Source organism: Hippoglossus hippoglossus, chromosome 5, assembly GCF_009819705.1.
Source record: "Hippoglossus hippoglossus isolate fHipHip1 chromosome 5, fHipHip1.pri, whole genome shotgun sequence".
NCBI classification, from domain to species: Eukaryota; Metazoa; Chordata; class Actinopteri; order Pleuronectiformes; family Pleuronectidae; genus Hippoglossus; species Hippoglossus hippoglossus.
Genome location: NC_047155.1, coordinates 28,417,128 through 28,435,290, shown reverse-complemented (window position 1 = coordinate 28,435,290; position 18,163 = coordinate 28,417,128). Strand labels below are relative to the sequence as shown.

At 40.0% G+C, this 18,163-nt stretch overlaps 1 protein-coding gene across 3 annotated transcripts in view; it reads left to right on the top strand.

Annotated features, from left to right (window-relative positions):
- The window catches only part of plxnb1b (plexin b1b), a 97,894-nt gene that overhangs the window by 36,992 nt on the left and 42,739 nt on the right, over nt 1–18,163 (top strand). The gene's annotated exons all lie outside the window — the stretch shown is intronic.

The following is an 18,163-nucleotide window of genomic DNA, read 5'->3' as shown; positions in this document are numbered from 1 at the left end:
GTTCCATCTGACATTTTACATGTCAAGAAAAACGGTGTGAGCTAGGGTTGTCATGAATTTCAAACTAGATACCGATACCCAGGAAAATACTCAACACTTGATGGCATTTTCGAAATGACAAAAAATCTGAGGCATAAAACATGTTTTAATAAAGATTAGCACAAAAGAGACTATAATATCAACATCACTTTAGCGTTTTTCATTTTCGACTTAAACTGGTTGCGAAGACCCTTCAGCAGCAGGACTTGCCGTGTTAAGTTAGTTTTATGCTTGCGACAGCAACTCAGTGTTGTGAACGTCAACTAGCATCCATGTGTTCGGCTGCTGGTGAGCGGCTGTGTGCCTGCCTGTCTGCAGCGGTGCTGTGTGACGTTTTGTGCAAACTGGAGGAGGTGAAGATGCACTGTATACTGTTGCAAATGAGTTTCTAATCTGTTACTAATTTTTGTTATCAATTAGTATCTGAGTATTGATTTTTCTTTGACAACCCTAGTGTGAGCTTTTAACATTTGTGATGATTCACACAGCCCAAAGTGCCTTGATATACACAAAGCAACAGTGCGTGAAATAAGCTGATGTCATTAGACGGATGCACAGAAACTAAAGTTTTTGAAAATCTGCACTATGGAAGGTGTTTAAATCTGAATATTAGTGTCTGAAGAGGCTCTACCCATGGAGGGAATAGTTTGTTTCGTTAAAAAAAATCTGCAGTACTGTGGACAGGGTATTAGTGTTGCTTCGTTATAGAGCTGTGCGAAGTGCCCTTTTCCTCGCTGTCTATCTCACAGAGAAAGACTGGGGAGGAAAGTATGGGGGGAGGATCGGTGACAACAGTTCAGTGAAGCCAGACAGCTTTCTGATAGTCTGAGGGCGTGGTGGGCAGACGTGGTTTGAAGGGTGGGTGATAAGGAGGGGGCATAGCTCCTCTCTTCTCCTCTACCTCAGCAGGCCAATAACCAGGTTGACAGACATGTTCTTCAGCCCCTCACTGTAAATCTCTGGCTTGTAAAACAGGAAGGTGAGAGAAAGGAAAATATTCTGTCTGATACACGCACAAAGGGAAGAAAACACATTCTCTTCATGTCTCGATTCAGACAGGAATGCAGCGAGCTCTTATCTACATTATTTTTTTTATTTACATTTCTTCTCCATTACATTCCTCTGTGTTTCAGTTTTCTCAGACCAGCATGCTTTGCTGCAGCCGGCAGTAGCTGTAAATAGGCGTGCTCACTAGTGGCACAAACCGCAACAGTTAGTCCACCTTCAAGGCGGTCCACCATGGCACAGCAGGTTCGATGTTAGAGATTACTCACAGCTTCTGGCAGGGTCACAGTTCTTAGGTTATATTACACTGAAAGGTAACTCTTGTCGTTGTTTTGCATTATATTGTGTGACACATTATGTCCTACACACATACCACACACTTCAGTACAATACTGCCCTGCAAGGCATGTTCTAATCATATGAACTTGCATAGATACTTAGAAATGCATCCACAGAGACGAGAAATAGTTTCCCTCTTGTGCGCACACACGCACACGCACACGCACAATCCGTATTCAGAAATTGACTACATTTGCATTTTAAGCAGCTTGTAAAACATCCCCCTCCTGAGCTCCACAGGAGGCCGTTGGGCTGTGGTTTCCTCCCCCAAAGCGATGAGGCTGGTCTAGAGGAGCAGCAGCAGGTCCAGCTTGGCTATGCTCACCTCCAAGAGGAATCCCTGGCATTTGACATTGCCTGGTGAAGTTAGGTGGCCAGCTTGGGAAGACAGAATTTGTCCAGGTTTATCCCCATGTGACCTCGGTGGATGTCACACTCTACATGTTCTCTACTGCTCTGAGAACGAAGTCATATCAGTTAAGAAACAAGGAAAAGCTCAGATCTGATGTCTATGGTCAACCACCAGTTTCATAAGGGACAGATCTTATCTGTTTGTTTAGCTTCATTAAAAAAAACCCATCTATTTCATTTTGGATGCTGTTTTTTTTAGAGAGAAAGTTACATTTTGCTGAAACACTTTCTTTACAGATAATTAGTTATTATTCTTTTTATGAGCGAGTGCGAGAGTCTGGTTCGATGTTTGTCTTCATTCTCAGTCTGTGTGTGTCTTTGTACTGACACTCAGCTGTCGGAACGTGCCGGGCTCTTTAAGGTTTCATGCCTATTTAAAAATGTAGATAGGCTGGATGGCTTCTTCTTTGCTTCTCCAGTAGGATCATATGCTCCTCAGTGTTTTACTGCTTCTTTCTCACCTATGTATGTTGTGCAACAAGCCTGGCTCCATAAGCAACACACACCCAAAGTTTTTATTAAGCCAACTATGGAAAAGCAGCATTAGCCGCATGTTACCACAAAGAGGCTCTTTGTATAGCAGCGTGTTACACTTACACACACACACACACTAGTGTTCAAAGAGGAACAGACGACACAGCAATCATACTAACATTTACCCTTCACTCTGTGTACTGCTCTTTTTCCTGCTCAGACAGACGAAGAATGGAGCCTTTATATTGGGTCTATTCAGAGACTTTTCAGACCCCTTCACTTTCTGTTTGTTTTGTAGCTTTAAAAGTAAAGTAATACAATTCACATTTTGCCCAATCAATCTACACTACACTAACAAAGTTACAACTCATGCAAAAAACCCTTCTGTCAAAATTCTTAAATTTCCTATATAATCAGAGCCTTTACTGTGACACAGACTGTGTTAAGTTGCATCCTATTTGATTTAATTATCCTTGAAATGTCTCTAGAGTTAACCTGTGGTAAACTGAACCGATTTGACATAGTTTAGAAAGTCACACACCTGAATACATATGGTCCCACAGTTTATACTGCATGTGAGGGCAAAAACAAACAAACCAAGACATCCAAGAAACTCTCTGTAAACCTCCATGTTAAATCTTTGGTGAGGTGATGGTTTAGCAAGGATATAAAACCATTTCTAAATCTTTAAGTGATCCAGCAGCACAGTGGCCTTAATGACAGTGAAATAGAAGAAGTTTGGAGCTAGGACGCTTCCTAGACTTGACCTTCATGCTAAGCTGAGTAACTGTTGAAGAAAAGGCTTGGTCAGGGAGCTGAGCAAGAACCCAACTGTCTGACAGAACTGCAGAGGTCCTCTGTAGAGATGGGCTGGAAGGACGATCATTTCAGGAGCATCAATCAGACTTGTGTGGTGCAGCGTCTACATGGCTCAGAAGAGCTGCTTTTATACATGCACGGAACTCCAGATAATCTCCTGAAATGATCTGGAGGGGATTTATGTGGGAATGCAAATGTCCTGGTCAGTTGCGGCAGAGTATCTCCTGATGCCCACCTTGTAACAACTCCAGATAATGCCTGATTAAGCCCATGAGAGCAGCAGGAGATTCTCTGGAGGATTCAATACGGGCGAGTGGGTGTGTTGATGAGGATCCTAACACGCGACAGATACAAAAATGAAAAAGCAATATAAATATCTCAGGATGTGGTGGCTTACACATAGAAGACGCAGACGAAGATGACAACCTGGAAAGACAACTAGAACTGAGAATTTTGGTTGATTGGGGCTGACACTGGTGTTGATGTACTGTAAACAAAAACACATGATTTCCAACGTGTCTGACTGAAGAATCTCCTTCTGCTACAAACGAACGAAAGTCTAGACCCAATTGTGTGGACATTTTCCAGAGTTCATGTCAGACAGCGGTTTTGGAGTTCGCCTTTAGGCAGAACTGCAAACAATAAAACCAAGCACTGCTCATCACCTGGCTAATACCATCAATTCAGTGAAGGATTGTGATGACACAGAGAGACTGGTCAGCACTGAGGGAAGGATGAATGCTGCCTTATACAGAGAGGTCTTTGAAGAAGACCTGCACAACACCTGAGACTGGGGTGATGGCAAACAGCCAAGACAACACTGTAGTGTCTTGAGGACAAGTCTGAGTGTCCTTGAGTGACCCAGACAAAGCTCAGACTTGAAGCCCATAGAACATCTGAGGAGAGACCTAAAGACAGCAGTTCGGTCACTTTCCATCCAATCTTATGGAGCTTCAGCAAACCGAGGTGTACAAAGCTCATAGACAATCAAAACTCTAACTTCTGCCAAAAGCACTTCTACAAAGCACTGAATCAAAGGTCTTACCTTTGTAAGTAAGATTTAGTTTTTAGATTCAATTTTTTTAATAGAAATTTCTAAAAAAACATTTGTTTTATTTTATGGGTTGAGTGTAGACTGAACAGCACAAAATTCACAGCCACATTAATAACACAATAAGGTGTGGAAAAAGGTGTGTTTGTGCGTGTGTGTGTATCGCATGCTCTCCACGAAACTTCCTGTCTACTGCCCTTCCCTCAGGAGCACGGCCTTTAATATCCTCCTCAGGCTTTAACAGCTCACTCTTCTCAGAAGAAAGACCTGTGTTATAACGAAAAGAGGATTATGTTACTGGTTACAGAGAGAGGGAGAAGGGTGTAGTGTATGTGGGTGCTGGGAGGTGAGCAGCATGTCAGTCTGGACTGACAGTGGTTGGAGGCTAATTTTGTACTGAGCTCTGTCTTTTATTGCCTATCTTTTTCCAGAACCTGAACATGTCCACTTCAATTTTTCCTCACCATATATCAACAAAAAATGTCAGTGCAAAATCTAATTCCTAACAATTATATATCTAGGGGACATATTATGCTCATTTCCAGTTGCATATAAAAATGTCTGCAGTCTACTGGAAAATGTTTAAATGCTTTAAAGGTTCAGTGTGTAGAATTTAGTGACATCTAGTGGTGGAGTTTCATGTTGCAGCTGAATCCTCCTCACCTCACCCTCTCCTTCTAAACTTGAAAGAGAACCTGTGGTAACCTTCAGTTGCCATAAAAACTCAAAAGGTTTTTAGTTTGTCCAGTTTGGACTACTGTAAAAAACATGGCGGCCTCCACAGAGAGGACCTGCTCCTGATGTAAATTTAAAGTAGTTAAAAATAAATGCCCATTCTAGGGTAAATAAAACAACAATTCATACAATTTAGATGAAACACACTTGGGAAAATATCACTAGGATTAGTTTTTATTTAATTTGCCAATAGATCCCTTTCACTTAAATATTTGAACTTTAATGTTCATACAACACATTACTTTTACCCCAGTGTGCTCTGATTAGTTGGATCCCTCAGGCCTGAGCAATAGCCACCAGGAAAACACTGTCACTGAGTTTAGCAGCAATTCTACTGTGAATTTCACCATAATAAGTACTTCTAAACCAAAAACTAGACATCTGCACATGTTCAAGCTGCAGTGTGATGTGAAATTTGGAAGAAACCAAGGGCAAGCAACCAAGATTATAGGTTTTTCTGATGATTTCCTCAGTACATAATATTAATTCATGCATACATTCTCAGAACCATGAACATAAACGGCCCAATGTTTGACTTTACAGGAACCAGTAAAATATGAAATCAGTGAAAAATTGCAAAAAAAATAAGATATGCAAAAGGAGAAGTCAGGAAAAATAGATAATGGAAAGAAATCTAAGTAGCAAAACAGTTCATAGTGTAGCCACTGTCCCCAATGAACATGTTAGTTACATCAGACCATTTACTGTCATTACGCCTTAACTTCCACGTTACAAAATGTTGTTCTCAGCCATATCCACCTAACTGAAGGTAAAATTCCTGATCTTACAAAGTACCTCACTCGTGCTTGAAAAACTGCTCGCTAACCAAAGTGTCTGCAGCTTCTGTGAGAACTGTCCTGTGTCCACATTTCACACAGTAACTCTGATCTTTTCACCACATAAGCTTTGACATTCACACAGCTTTTGCCATTTTTTGCTTTAAAATGTTTGATTTTAAATGGTGTCATTATACATAAAAAACCATGCAACAACTAAACTTGCTAATACATTTAAAAAATGCACTTTATATTTATAGCAGATGAGGTCAAAATAGAAAATTGATTATAAACAAACTTGCTTTACTTTCACATTCTGTGCGGTACACACACAAAGTTTTTTTAAGTAGTTCCACACAGAGCTTTTTGACATCTGTAGTCATCTTTGGCTTTGCAAGTTTCTTCTGTTTGTCCACTAGCATTTAATCTCCTCACAGCTTTAATAGTCGCAAGTTCTTCTTTTGCTATTTAATGACAGCTGGCAAACAGCTTTTAAGCACATTACTGCCACCTTCCAGCTGTGGTGATCAGTAGGTGTGTTATTTACTTGATTTGTTCATATTCTTGATAGATGACAGTGGTGTAATTTATTCCCTTTTCTTAAAAGTAATGACTATTTAAAAATTTGAGGTCGGGCGGTCAGGAAAAGTGTCCCTTAAATACTGAGTTGTGATAATATGTAAATATTTACACTATGATTGAATTAATTATTTGTCACTGACATTTCTTCTACCAAGGTGAAGAACAATTTGAAACTGAACAGGTATGATTACATCCTGTAGTTGATTGTTTATCTTGCTGCCAGAGCCATGTGTATTGCCACTCTCTACATGGCTGTAATGTAATGTTAAAACTGAATGTTTGGTGATATGTTGCCTGTAAGCAGGGCAACTATTTCCGAACAGATCTCAGCCCCTGAAATGAGGCGCCAAAATCGGTGTTATGATTCGGTTGGTAGGAACTGGCCATGTAGGAACTGGTGCCTTTTTGGCTTGGCACCGGATTTCGAGAGACCCCAGATTTGCTTTAATAATCGCTAAGTTAATCAAGTGAATCAACAGTCTTCCTCAAAACTGTGTATATTACATGATGCTTCACCACCCAAATTGCTACAATTTGCTGAGCGGAAGCTTAAAGAAATTAATAACAGTGACAATTTTTCTCATGATTGTGTATTTTGTTCATGTGTGCGATTGTGGTTGGTTCTTCCAAAATCTCTTTGTGCAGCTCATTAGTTTCACCTCTCCCCTGATGGTGCCAGAGCTCAACCTCTCAACTTCTATCTCTGAAAAACATCCATCTGCCTGGCTGCTGTCCCTCTCCCACTACTAATCCTAATAATAGCTTGTTTTTGTGCAGTGCCAGTCATGACGTTTCTGCTCCAGCAGAGTCCAAATATTGGTCTTTCTTCCTATTGCCCCCCCTCCATCAGCCCAAACATCTGTTCACTGCTTTTTGTATCTCTGTAGCCATCAGTACATCCTCTGCCTCTCCCCCATTTCTTTGTTTTTTTTAAAGCTCCTTCCCTCACTCAGTAATACCTTTCATAAAGGCATCCTTCTCTGCACATGTCGAATAACAGTTGTAACTTGTAAAATCCCTGTTGTGACCCTGCAGTCAAAGTAAATAAATATGCGTGAGTTAAGATAAGGCCAACAAATCAGCACAGTGCCCCCACTCAAAAACAAGATATTTGGTTTGTGTGACTATTGTCAATAGTCATTATTTATGGTGGAATTTGGCTCTGAATAGTCTTCCTGATTAAACCTTAGTTGAAAAGAAAAAGTTGCATGTGTGTTCCCAGCGGCTACATTGTGATGGATCTGGGTTTTTGATTAAATTGCATTTGGGCTAATGCTGTGTCATAAAATGTCAGATACTGGGACAAGTTCCTATCGCATATTACCAGAGCAATATCCTCAAACTGCTTTCTTTTGGTTAAAAAACAAAAAACTATTCAGCTTCGAATGACATGAAGCAGTTGCTCAAATCAACCACTCCAGGGATGGATTATTATTCTGTTAACAGCCATGACCCGATGAGATTTGATGTATTCTGCCTGAAACAGGAAAATAAACATACTTAATGAGCAAATGAAAAACTGAGTGCAGTCACAAAAATTCATCCAACTTTTAGTAGCAGACAGTGGATAATCCCAGATAATTGTCTATCTGAAACCTCCTATTTGCAAAGCAGCATCAGACAATGACCATTATAATTAAACCACAGAAGAATGGAGAATAGTTACAATAGACCATGCCCGAATAGTGCGGACAGAAAAAACTATAATCCCTGACACACATCATTTTCTCAGCATTTCTTTTACCTCACTTTCTTGCATATTTATCAGTCAATAATGCGTTGCCTGCATTTGGGTGTATTTGTGTAGTCAAGTCTGTGACTCTGTGACAATCTTTGTAAACAATGTCCATTCACTTCAGTTCATCACAGGTGAACTCAGAATCAGAATGAGCTCTATTGGCCATGTATGCATACACATACAAGGAATTTGACTCTGGTTTTTCCGTTGCTCTCAACGTACATACACAGAATAGACAAATAAACAAAAAAAGCAAGGACAACAAAGCAGAAGATTTTAACTACTATATACATTTAAAATCTGATGTTTAAAAGTTCCTCCCTGCTCAATGTGATCAGAGAGGGACAGCTGGAAACAAAACAAATAAACAAAAACAGAAAAAGTACTAGAGAGCACAGTACCAAGGCTCCGCGGCGCCATCCAGTCAGGTTCAAGACACACCAAGGATAAATAAAGCAAACCCGATGCAGCTGAGTACAGTCTGTTTCACAGTAAAGCATCTGAATACTTTGGGGAGATTCAGATTCAATTAGAGATTCAATAAGATTTTTCTGTTTTCGATTTTAATTAAATTAAAAAGTAATTTGCCAAATATTCTAAAAACATATTTTCACTTTCGTTTCCATTCTGTTTTGTAGAGTTCAGACAGAATCACAAAATCTGACCAAATTGTGAATTTGTCAGCATTCTGCTTGTCAGCCTGTTTATGTTTGTTGCCTGAAGGCCACAGCGTGCCAAGCACAGAGCTTGTCAAATCAGTGTTAGTCTTCATTTAACAATCTCTGTCATTTTGTTGTATGACATGATGAATGCCTTAGAGGGTGTCAGAAACCATGAAGTGTTATCTCCAGTTCTACAATTCATTGTAACGCAGCCACTACAGCACATAAAGCAGCTCATGGAGGCAGTGAGATGGAGCCAGGATCCTATGACAGCTGACTTTCCGACTTTGAGTGTGACCATTTGGAACAGATAGAAACACTTTGTCTCGGATAACATCAGTAACACTTACTGAGACCTTAATAGACTGTTGTAAAGCTGCCAATGTTGTTGCATTTCAGTGCTTCTCATTTAAAAGTGTTAATGGTGGTTTTATTTGTGGGTATGTGAATATAAATAGAAAAATACATCAGGGACTTGATGAATAATTTAGCCAGACATTGTTGTGCTCATACTTAACTTTTCATCCATTAAGCATTTTCATCCATTAAGCATCACAACTATAGACTGTATATAAAGACGGACTACCTGACAGCTCCCCAAAAGTGAAGCCTAAGTGTCTCAATCGCCCCCTGATGGCTGGCTGCAGTATAGGACATGTCAAATGGAATTTTCACAAAGTTTTTATGTCATACGTATCACACTGATGTTTGTCCAAGTGACACATTTTACCGCTAAGTTTGATTTAAACTCTGATTTAATTTGATATTATAAAAACAGGGTGAAACATCATGAATGACAACTTAGAATGACTCGATTGGTTGAGAGCGTGTACCGATCAAACCTCACACCGGCGGCTCCGTCCCCTGATCACAACCCTGGTGACCACAATTTCATCCATGTGTTCTCTGCAGTACACTGAGACAACTATAGCTCAGTTTTCCAGCAGCCTGTATGCCCATTACTGCTGTTTATCGAGCTGCTGAGATTGACACGACAGAAAAAAATAGCTCGTCTCCTTCCTACTTTTCCTCTCTGTCAGAGAAGTTTCTGCATTCTTTCAGTGAATGTGTGCATACTTCTCTCCACCATAATCAGCATGTGAAAACATAAGGTGTAATTTGCCTGAAAGCATTGTCCACACACAGGCTCTCCTCAGAGCAATAAAATCAAAATGATCATTTGCTTTAACTGTCCAAGTGTTTGCTCACTGGCCTCTTTTCTGATTTAAGTGTTATCATCTACTCAAGTAGGAGTGTTGTAGTGATTTTTACATGTTGCCAGAGATAATGTTAAGAAATTAACATTATGTGAGAAGTGTTGTAGATGTTTACAGATTCTCACGACTAAAGGAAAAACTTTACTCAAAGTTGCTCCTCTTGGTGTTGAAGCCGCTTTAAAAGGAAATTGGGAAACAAGATAAGAACTGCAGAGCAGCGTATCAGCCAACCAGCCCTCGATGTCTACTCTAAACACACAGCCTGTGTGTGCAAGATGGCCGACAGTGTGGAAACTCACTGGGCCCAAACAATGCCTGCAGTCACACGCTCGTGTCCATAACTGTCCCAGGATCTGCTGCGGGTAGGGCCAGAGCTGCTAGGACAGAGCAGACCAGTGTCGAAGGTTGTGTTTGGGTAATTTGCCTCAGGATAACTGCAGCCTCGGCTGGAACAGCAGAACTATTCACTGCAGTTCACTTCACTAAATCTTCACTCTGAGCCAGAGTGCTGTGGGCTTCAGGTGGTAACGTGTTCAGTGCCTCCTGCTGGAGGTGAATTAATGGTTTCATTTTGATGGTTGAATTATAACGTCAAAGCCAAATTTCTCTCGTCTAATGATCCTCAGGCCTGGTCAAGTGTCTCTTCCTGCTGTCTGCTGCTGACATCTTTGAACTCTCAGACCTGTTGAAGCTCTTAGAAGCTTAAGTTAAATGCAGTGTTCAAGAGCGTGTCTCAGTTTGCTAAGTTGGTAATGATAGTGTGTGTTTGTGTGGATCTCTGTGTGTGTCTCCACCCTTCTATTCTGTGTCAGTGTGAACGTCCCATAGGACAGCTGTCACACAAAGTGACTGCCCTAAACAATGGAATTATACACTAGGAGACAGAAAACACACTCAAACTATCCAATTTACTTTGCTCAAACCACTGTGGTGTGGAGGCCATACTACTCTGCACCTGCAACTATAACTACAACATCAGCACATTGTGCACACATGATATTAGCCTATTACAAAATAATCAACTTATTATAACAAATTAACACTTTTTTGTGGTATGGCCTTGTATGGCCTTGTATTTTCAGATTGATTAAAATAGCGGGGCATTTTTTCTGAATGTGTTTGTACGTTTCCTGAAGCGGGGAAACACTCCAAGTGTGTCCTTTCCAAGAAATGGTGACTTGGTTTAAGTACGGCCACAACTTCTGCTCAGGTACGCATGCTCCACTATAGTTTACCATTGCTTCACTGTTATAAGGCGGATCCTAGTGCAGGGTATATTTTGCAGTGGGATCATCGAGTGTGTGAACCTGAAATGTGTCTGTGATCTGATCTTTCTTTGTAATGCACACTTTACTTATTTACCGGTGTTATTTATACTGGAGTGAAAGAAATGAAATTAGCAAGGTAAGTATTATTAAACTGAACGACACAATATCAAACCACATCATTAGTTTATGGTATGAAAGTGCAGTTTTATATCATTTGTCTATAATGGGCATATGCATTTCACTTTTACTCATGTCAGCAACAGATTACAAACATTACACTGTTTTAAATAGATGTGCATTAGTGTTATATACATTTTTTGTAACCACTTTTTCTCTCCCCTCTTACATAGTTGGCACAAATCTGAACATCTACACACTAGAAATCATTTAACTGTAATACTCTTTATTTAAATTAGTACTGTAAAAATACAGCATTTGGTGATAGATTTGCCATGTTAATATCACAACATTCACAACTGTGTAAAGAGTGGAGTGTGAGATAAAGGCAGACATACAGGACAGGTACTGGCAGTGTGCTGTGTACATGTTGTGCTCTGTAGTGCGTTTTGTCTCAACTTGCCTCATTTCTCTTTGTTTTTCACGGCTCCACTGTAATATCAATGAAGACACCAACAACAGTTTGTCTCAACGCCAAATAATATCCATGTGTGAGATATGGCTCTCCCTCAAGCAATATTGTGTCTCTGCTTGAGTGCATTCAGAAGTTATTGCTTGTGCCACTGACTTGTGTGGTGCCAGCCGCACCTGTCTCCATCCGAGTTACGACCTTGATAAACTCTACAGACTTTTATAGTTTCCTGTCTGGCAGCTGTGGCTGTTTGTTTATGATAGCACCAGTGACTCCCTACCTGCTCTCATTTATGCCCCTTAAAATCTAATTCCACCACAGACCTTCCCCTTCATCATGTTGACATGACTTAAGGGACTATTGTAGTGTGATTGGAGTCGTTGCTCATTTCTCCCTCTTCTTTGTTTGCTTGACACAATATTTTGACACTACTCCCAATAAAATAGAAGGCACTGATTTAAATTTGTTTATTTGTTTCAATTGTCAACTTTAAACAGTTTTAGTTTTCATCGTGTTTTACCTAACCCTAGCTGGTAGAAATATTGTTTTATTTTATAATGTTTGTGTTGTTCCTGAGCAGGAGTATGTCACACTAATACTCTGCAGCCTTAATGCAGTTGTTGCCTTACATTTACTGACTCAGTAAGAGGTCTGTGGTGACATTCTCTGCTGTTTTCAATGAAACTCTGTCAGAGTAGGATGTTAGTCATAATTGAGATAGAAGTCTCTTTCATTAAGTCAAAATGAAAAAAAAAAAACTGTCTCAGTTGACATGAAAAGCGTAAAATGCAAATTGGGGCTTAACACCATGCATGCATTGTCCTGTGGCTGACATCATATTTGACCTGAGCAACACTGATATATGAAGAAGAAAGAGGAAACGCTTGCACACGTTTGGTCAAAGCCATTGAGACTTGGATATCCATCCTCCCTTGTATCCAGGCCTCTGTCCCCCTAGGGTGATTTCTGTGGGGCCATAAAGTTTAACAACCATGGGAACTTCCTTTATCCACCCAGCTCCTGCAGCAACAAGTGGCTCTTCCCTGATCACTGAAACACGTCCAGAAAAGCCCTCTGTCATGTCATATTGAGCAACTTCATCCCTTAAAAGGGCCTGATTGTGAAAACCAGGGAACTTTCATGTCTTCATTTCTGGAAGGACATTTTCCGGAAGAGAGCGCAGGGCGATGATTCCCCTCCTCCTCACCCCCTGTCTCTCTGTAAAGTTCATCAGCCGTGGAGGAATGTGTTCTTTTAGATGGACAGCAATTGTTGGGGGTTTCTCTGTAAATAACATCTTGGCAGCCAGCCAGCCGGGCTTTCCAGCTCCAGTGCCAATGGGTAGACTATTGAGGCTACGTTTCGTTTTGAAACAGTACAGTAAAGTAATGATAGACAATCTGATGTATTAAAAAGCAAGGGATCAGAAAGATTTAGTAGTTCAGGTGCTTATGTGTCAGCAGTCTGGTTTTGTTTCATTTTGTCATACAGAAATGTTATCTCACACTTTATATGGAATAGCTGTGGAGGTACAGGGTACAGCTACAACATCTTCATCAGCAATTTTTCAAGATACAGCACGCTAAGTGAAATGGGCCAGTTTCAGTCATAATATGACTCATGAATCTGTTATTAATAGTCACTAAAGAGCTTAAAGCAGAGTGGGAGAAACTGTAGCAGTTGACAGTACAGTCACACTAACGCTACATTGTTTTGATGAAGTTAATTCCTTTAAGTTATACTAATCAGAAGAAAACGTCACTGAGTCTATTTTTAAATGAATCCAGAGTGGGAAAACTGCTAACATCAGCTAGGCATCGCTGAGGTTATTGGAACTTCTGCCAATCTTTAAATTAGCAAATTTATTATTAACTGTATGGTTGATTGAGCGGATTAATGACTGTGCACATCTTGTTTCAGTTGTTAATGATAATAATTTGATTTACCTGTATTGTTAATTATAAAATAAAAAAATAGTACGAATTGTGAACACCCATAGTGCTACATATAAAAATTGCTATGTTGTATTATTGTTATATAGTAGGATCACAGGATTAGTGATCCTGCATGAATGCTTCCAAGATTAATGACAGAAGGTTCATCCAGTTCTGCTGATATGGCCTAAATGCAGCACAAGGATTCTGCTTTGTTTGAACCTGATCAAATTACTTAAATTGGTTAATTTTTAGATTCATGGTCAGTTTTGAATGAATTGTATTGAAAAATGTATTATACCTTCATAGATTACAACTGTTTGAGATAAAACACTGCAGGAAGTTGTACATACAGCCCGGTCCTCCTCAGAACAGGTCTAGGCAGTTGTAGTGTAGATTTGTTCTGTCTCTGAGTATCCAGAGGAGAACTAGTTAACAAGTGACCTCATTTGTTCACCTTGTTGTTGTGTCTACTTGTGCATGTTTGATTGTTTATGCTCACAATCATGTTACTAATTAGAAACTAGCTTTGTTTCCTCTCCCAGTCTATCTGAAAATGACTGCGTGTTGAATAGAGTATTATGGGTAGGCACCGTAATTAATTGCCGCCTCATCCTCCTCTTCCCTCTCTCTGGTTCTCTCTCTCTCTCTCCCTGGCTTATCATCATTAGTCACATTCCATCAGTTCTCAGTGAGCACTGAGGCTTGCAAGTACTTGTTTGCGGCGAGCTCACCCCCGTCTTCCCCTCTCACCATTGTCTTCCTGTAACCCAGTTTCTGTCCGCTTATGTCCCTGTGCCAGTCTTTTCACCTCAGTTATGGTCTGGCCCCCCCTCTGCTGTGGTCCCTTCTGGTCTCTTCCAGAATGTAGGATAGCTGAATTGAAAATGAATGAAAGGCTGCACTCAATGTAGCGTATGATGGCTCAATTGAATGTGCCTCTCAGGAATGCTCCGTTGTGTTGTGTAGTCTTTTGGCTGCAGCATCAGTCCACTCCCTTTCTAGTGGACTGAGGATGGTAAACTTTGGTTTGACTTTGGTTTGCCTATACTTCTACTCCTGTCCATCTGCTACAGGCCCCAAAATTACCTGTCATCTCAACAAGTCTTGGAACAACTCAGGAATGTATGTTCTCTGAACCACCATCAACATCACGCAGTTGTTCTAGTATTCTGACAACAGTTAAAGTTGTACTTTTACACAGATTGGCTGCCTAATTCAAAGTTAATCCTGTTCCAGTTTCAAAGCTTTGTGGAAACCATCCTCCCATGATCTTTAATTTTGAATGGCCATACCTTCTTCAGTGTTATAAAATAGCTTTTTAGTTCAGTTTTCATTAGCAATGGAGCATCAAATAAATGGCAAAGTGAATCAAGTGGTTGGGGAAAATATACACCTTCAATGGTATAGATGATTCAGCATTTCTAGGCAACACTTATCACCACCTTCAAAAAGCAATATTTTAATAGCCAGAAAATGTTGGCTTTTTAAGGCCTAAAGTGATATTAAATTTGGAGAATATAGAAAAATCTGTGGGAAATGCTGATATTGTTTTTTTAAAAACATAAATTCATAAGTCTGTTTTACAAATTCTATTGTCATGATATACAGTACTGCATGTACGAAGGGGTTTGGCACTTCAGATTCTGCTTGTACCATCAGGGAAGCATCTGATCTTCTAATATAATCATTTACTAAATGTTCAGACCAAAAACTGCACTGTGTTCTGAAATGCATTGGCCAGGTTTAATGTGGCGTGATGCTTATAGATCCCATTTGAAAAATGTAATACTATCAAGGAAGGCCACTTTTTCAGATGCCAAAACACTGCTCAACTGTTTATATAATATTAAGGAAGGGCATTACAGGTTGTCAATGTGGTACTCAGTAATTAGGAAATAAAGAGTGGAAGTACTAACTGTTTTGGCAATCCTACCCCTGAAACTCACTCACAATGCCAACAACATTTTTATTGTATTCTTTCCTGTTTCTTTAGTTTGTTGGAATATCTCCTGCATATTCCATTACATGAATCAAGTTACTGTTTCTGTAGACTAAGCTGGAACAAAGTGGATTCCATTACCTAAAAGTAAAGGAACATTTAGATAAAGCAATTATAGGCACACATTTCCTCATCTCACCTCACATCACACTGATACCTTTGGCTGAAGTCACCGATAGAAAAACTTCCACTTGGAAGCAAAATGGGATTCATTTATTTATTTATTTCAACGTGAAAGAATTAAATCAGGAGTCCATTGTCTTGTTCTCATGTTACTCAAACTCTGAATGAAGTTGAACCTGATTCAATTATTCAGTGCAGGAAGAGGGAGGCCTGGAGTGATGGCAACCAATTTATTTATTTTTTGTCCATATTTCACCAAATTTAGAATTTCGAAAGATGAGGACCTGACTGCTCTGTTATTCTCAGATAAGTAGAGGGACAGCCTGCAAACTGTGAGCGTTATCGGAAAAGACAACCCTGTGCTCAAATTGGACAATGTTACCCATAATGCATTATTATATGTCTAGCTGGCAGATACCGTAGGCTGGTGGAGTAAAGTGGGGTAACACTGTTTGTTGAAGTATTTTTCTAAAGTAAATTCCTGGACATTCTGAACAGTCATTTGTGTCTCTGCCTCTTCAGGGTCTGAGCTGGTTTCTCAGGATTATCTGTACGGAGCTGTAAAGCTCTTTCCACCAGAGAATTGTGACATGCTGACTACAGAGTTCACGCTGTGCAGCAGCAGAGCTGTAGCTTTTAACCAAGTTATAGAAACTTACTCGCCCCACCTCCAAAGGAGAAGTGTGTGTTTTAGTTTAAGCAGGATATGACTGAACTGCATGCCATCTAACCTTGGGAGGGGGGGTGACTGTGTCGACCATTTTCTGCAACTAGAGTTTTTACTCAATTCACACTGTGCCAGTGGCACAGAGATACAAATTTTTTTTTTTTACTAACATTTTTCTTCATTCCTTACATGCGGTATGTGGCACTTTTCATTGGCTATGTCCGTACAACTGTTTTTGTTTAAAAATGGCATTTTCCAACTAAAATTCTCCGTACACATGCGCATTAAGTATAATTTTTATTCCCTGTTCAGAATAGCACAGGTGAAGACGCACACTGGACATGCGTGTGCCAGTGTGCACAGGAATTGCTTGAATAATAGCTTGTCTATTCCACATGTAAACAGTTGAATCATTTTAATATGCAGAATTTAACTACATAACAGCTGTTAGCAAAGACAACAGGGTCAGCAGCACCTGTATTTGATTACCCATGTTGTGTTCTACACGGGTAACCAAGGCTAATGTCTGTAATTTTCTCCAGAAGGGGATCATGTTATAGGAGCCTGACAAGTCAGCAAAGGCTACTATGTGACCGAAAAGACCAAATCGGCAAGTGGTTGAGAATGTGTACATCTTTGTTTCCATACATCTTCTCTTCTGCCCGTCCACACTACAACACAGCCTCCCAGTTTTCAAACTGAAATGGGGCCGGCAGCATTTCTAAACTTCTCAGTTTTTGCAGAAACCTCTGGAGTATTGTGGACGGCAGGCGTATCTGTTTCAGAGTTGATGCATTTTCAGAAGAAAATGTAGTAGTGTGGATGGAGCCATAGAAACAACCCAAGTTTAACACTGTGAATGATTTCCTGGAGAGATGGTCAAAAAGTTGTGCACCATTATCCATATTTTATTATATCACACACTCACAAACCCTTCTATCACAGCTAACTTTTTACTTTGTGGCTTTTTGGAACAACGTTAGACACAGGATTTCCAACATGGTTAAATAGCATGCCTAAAGAGTTAGTTCTGCCAGGGACTCTATATTTCACTCTTTAGATCTGATTGGATAACTTTTAGGGTTAGGCACTGAGATCAATCAGCTGCTTGTACTGGAAGTGCAGTTAGTCCTACTTACCTATTAGATATTATATATAAATATCACAGATTGTAATTATTATGCACCAAAAAATTTAAGTTTTGTTTTCGTTCTTTCCATTTTTGGACTCTCGCCAGGACTTTACCCTCATTCTCACAAAGAGGAGATTTCCACCAACAAAGTAAGCTTTCTAATGCTCTTAGTGTGGCAGGAAAGCATTGCGTGTGTGAGTGTGTGAGGGCATGAAAGCTCACTGGGTGAGATTTGGTCTGCTCAGTGGAGTGAATAGTGTCTTTTTCAGTCTGTCTCTGTCTTTTTCCCAACCTCCCCTTTGAATAAGCTCACTGGAGATCTGCCTGAACTCGAAAGAACTAATCCTGCTTCTGTGTCAGTGATGGGAGACGAGTAGGAGGAGAGGTGGATAGAAGAGCGAGATAGTAAGCAGAAAGAAGAGGGATATACTCTATACGGAGTGAAAAACTGAATTGAGTGTAATTTAGCAGTTATAATTAGAGGAAACATCACAGTATTCCACAAACTAAGAAAAAAATTAAGAGTTGGTAGCAAAAACAAAGGAGCTCTACAGCTCTCAAGGTTCTTTTTCAACACAGCAACTTGTTTTTCTGGCAGGG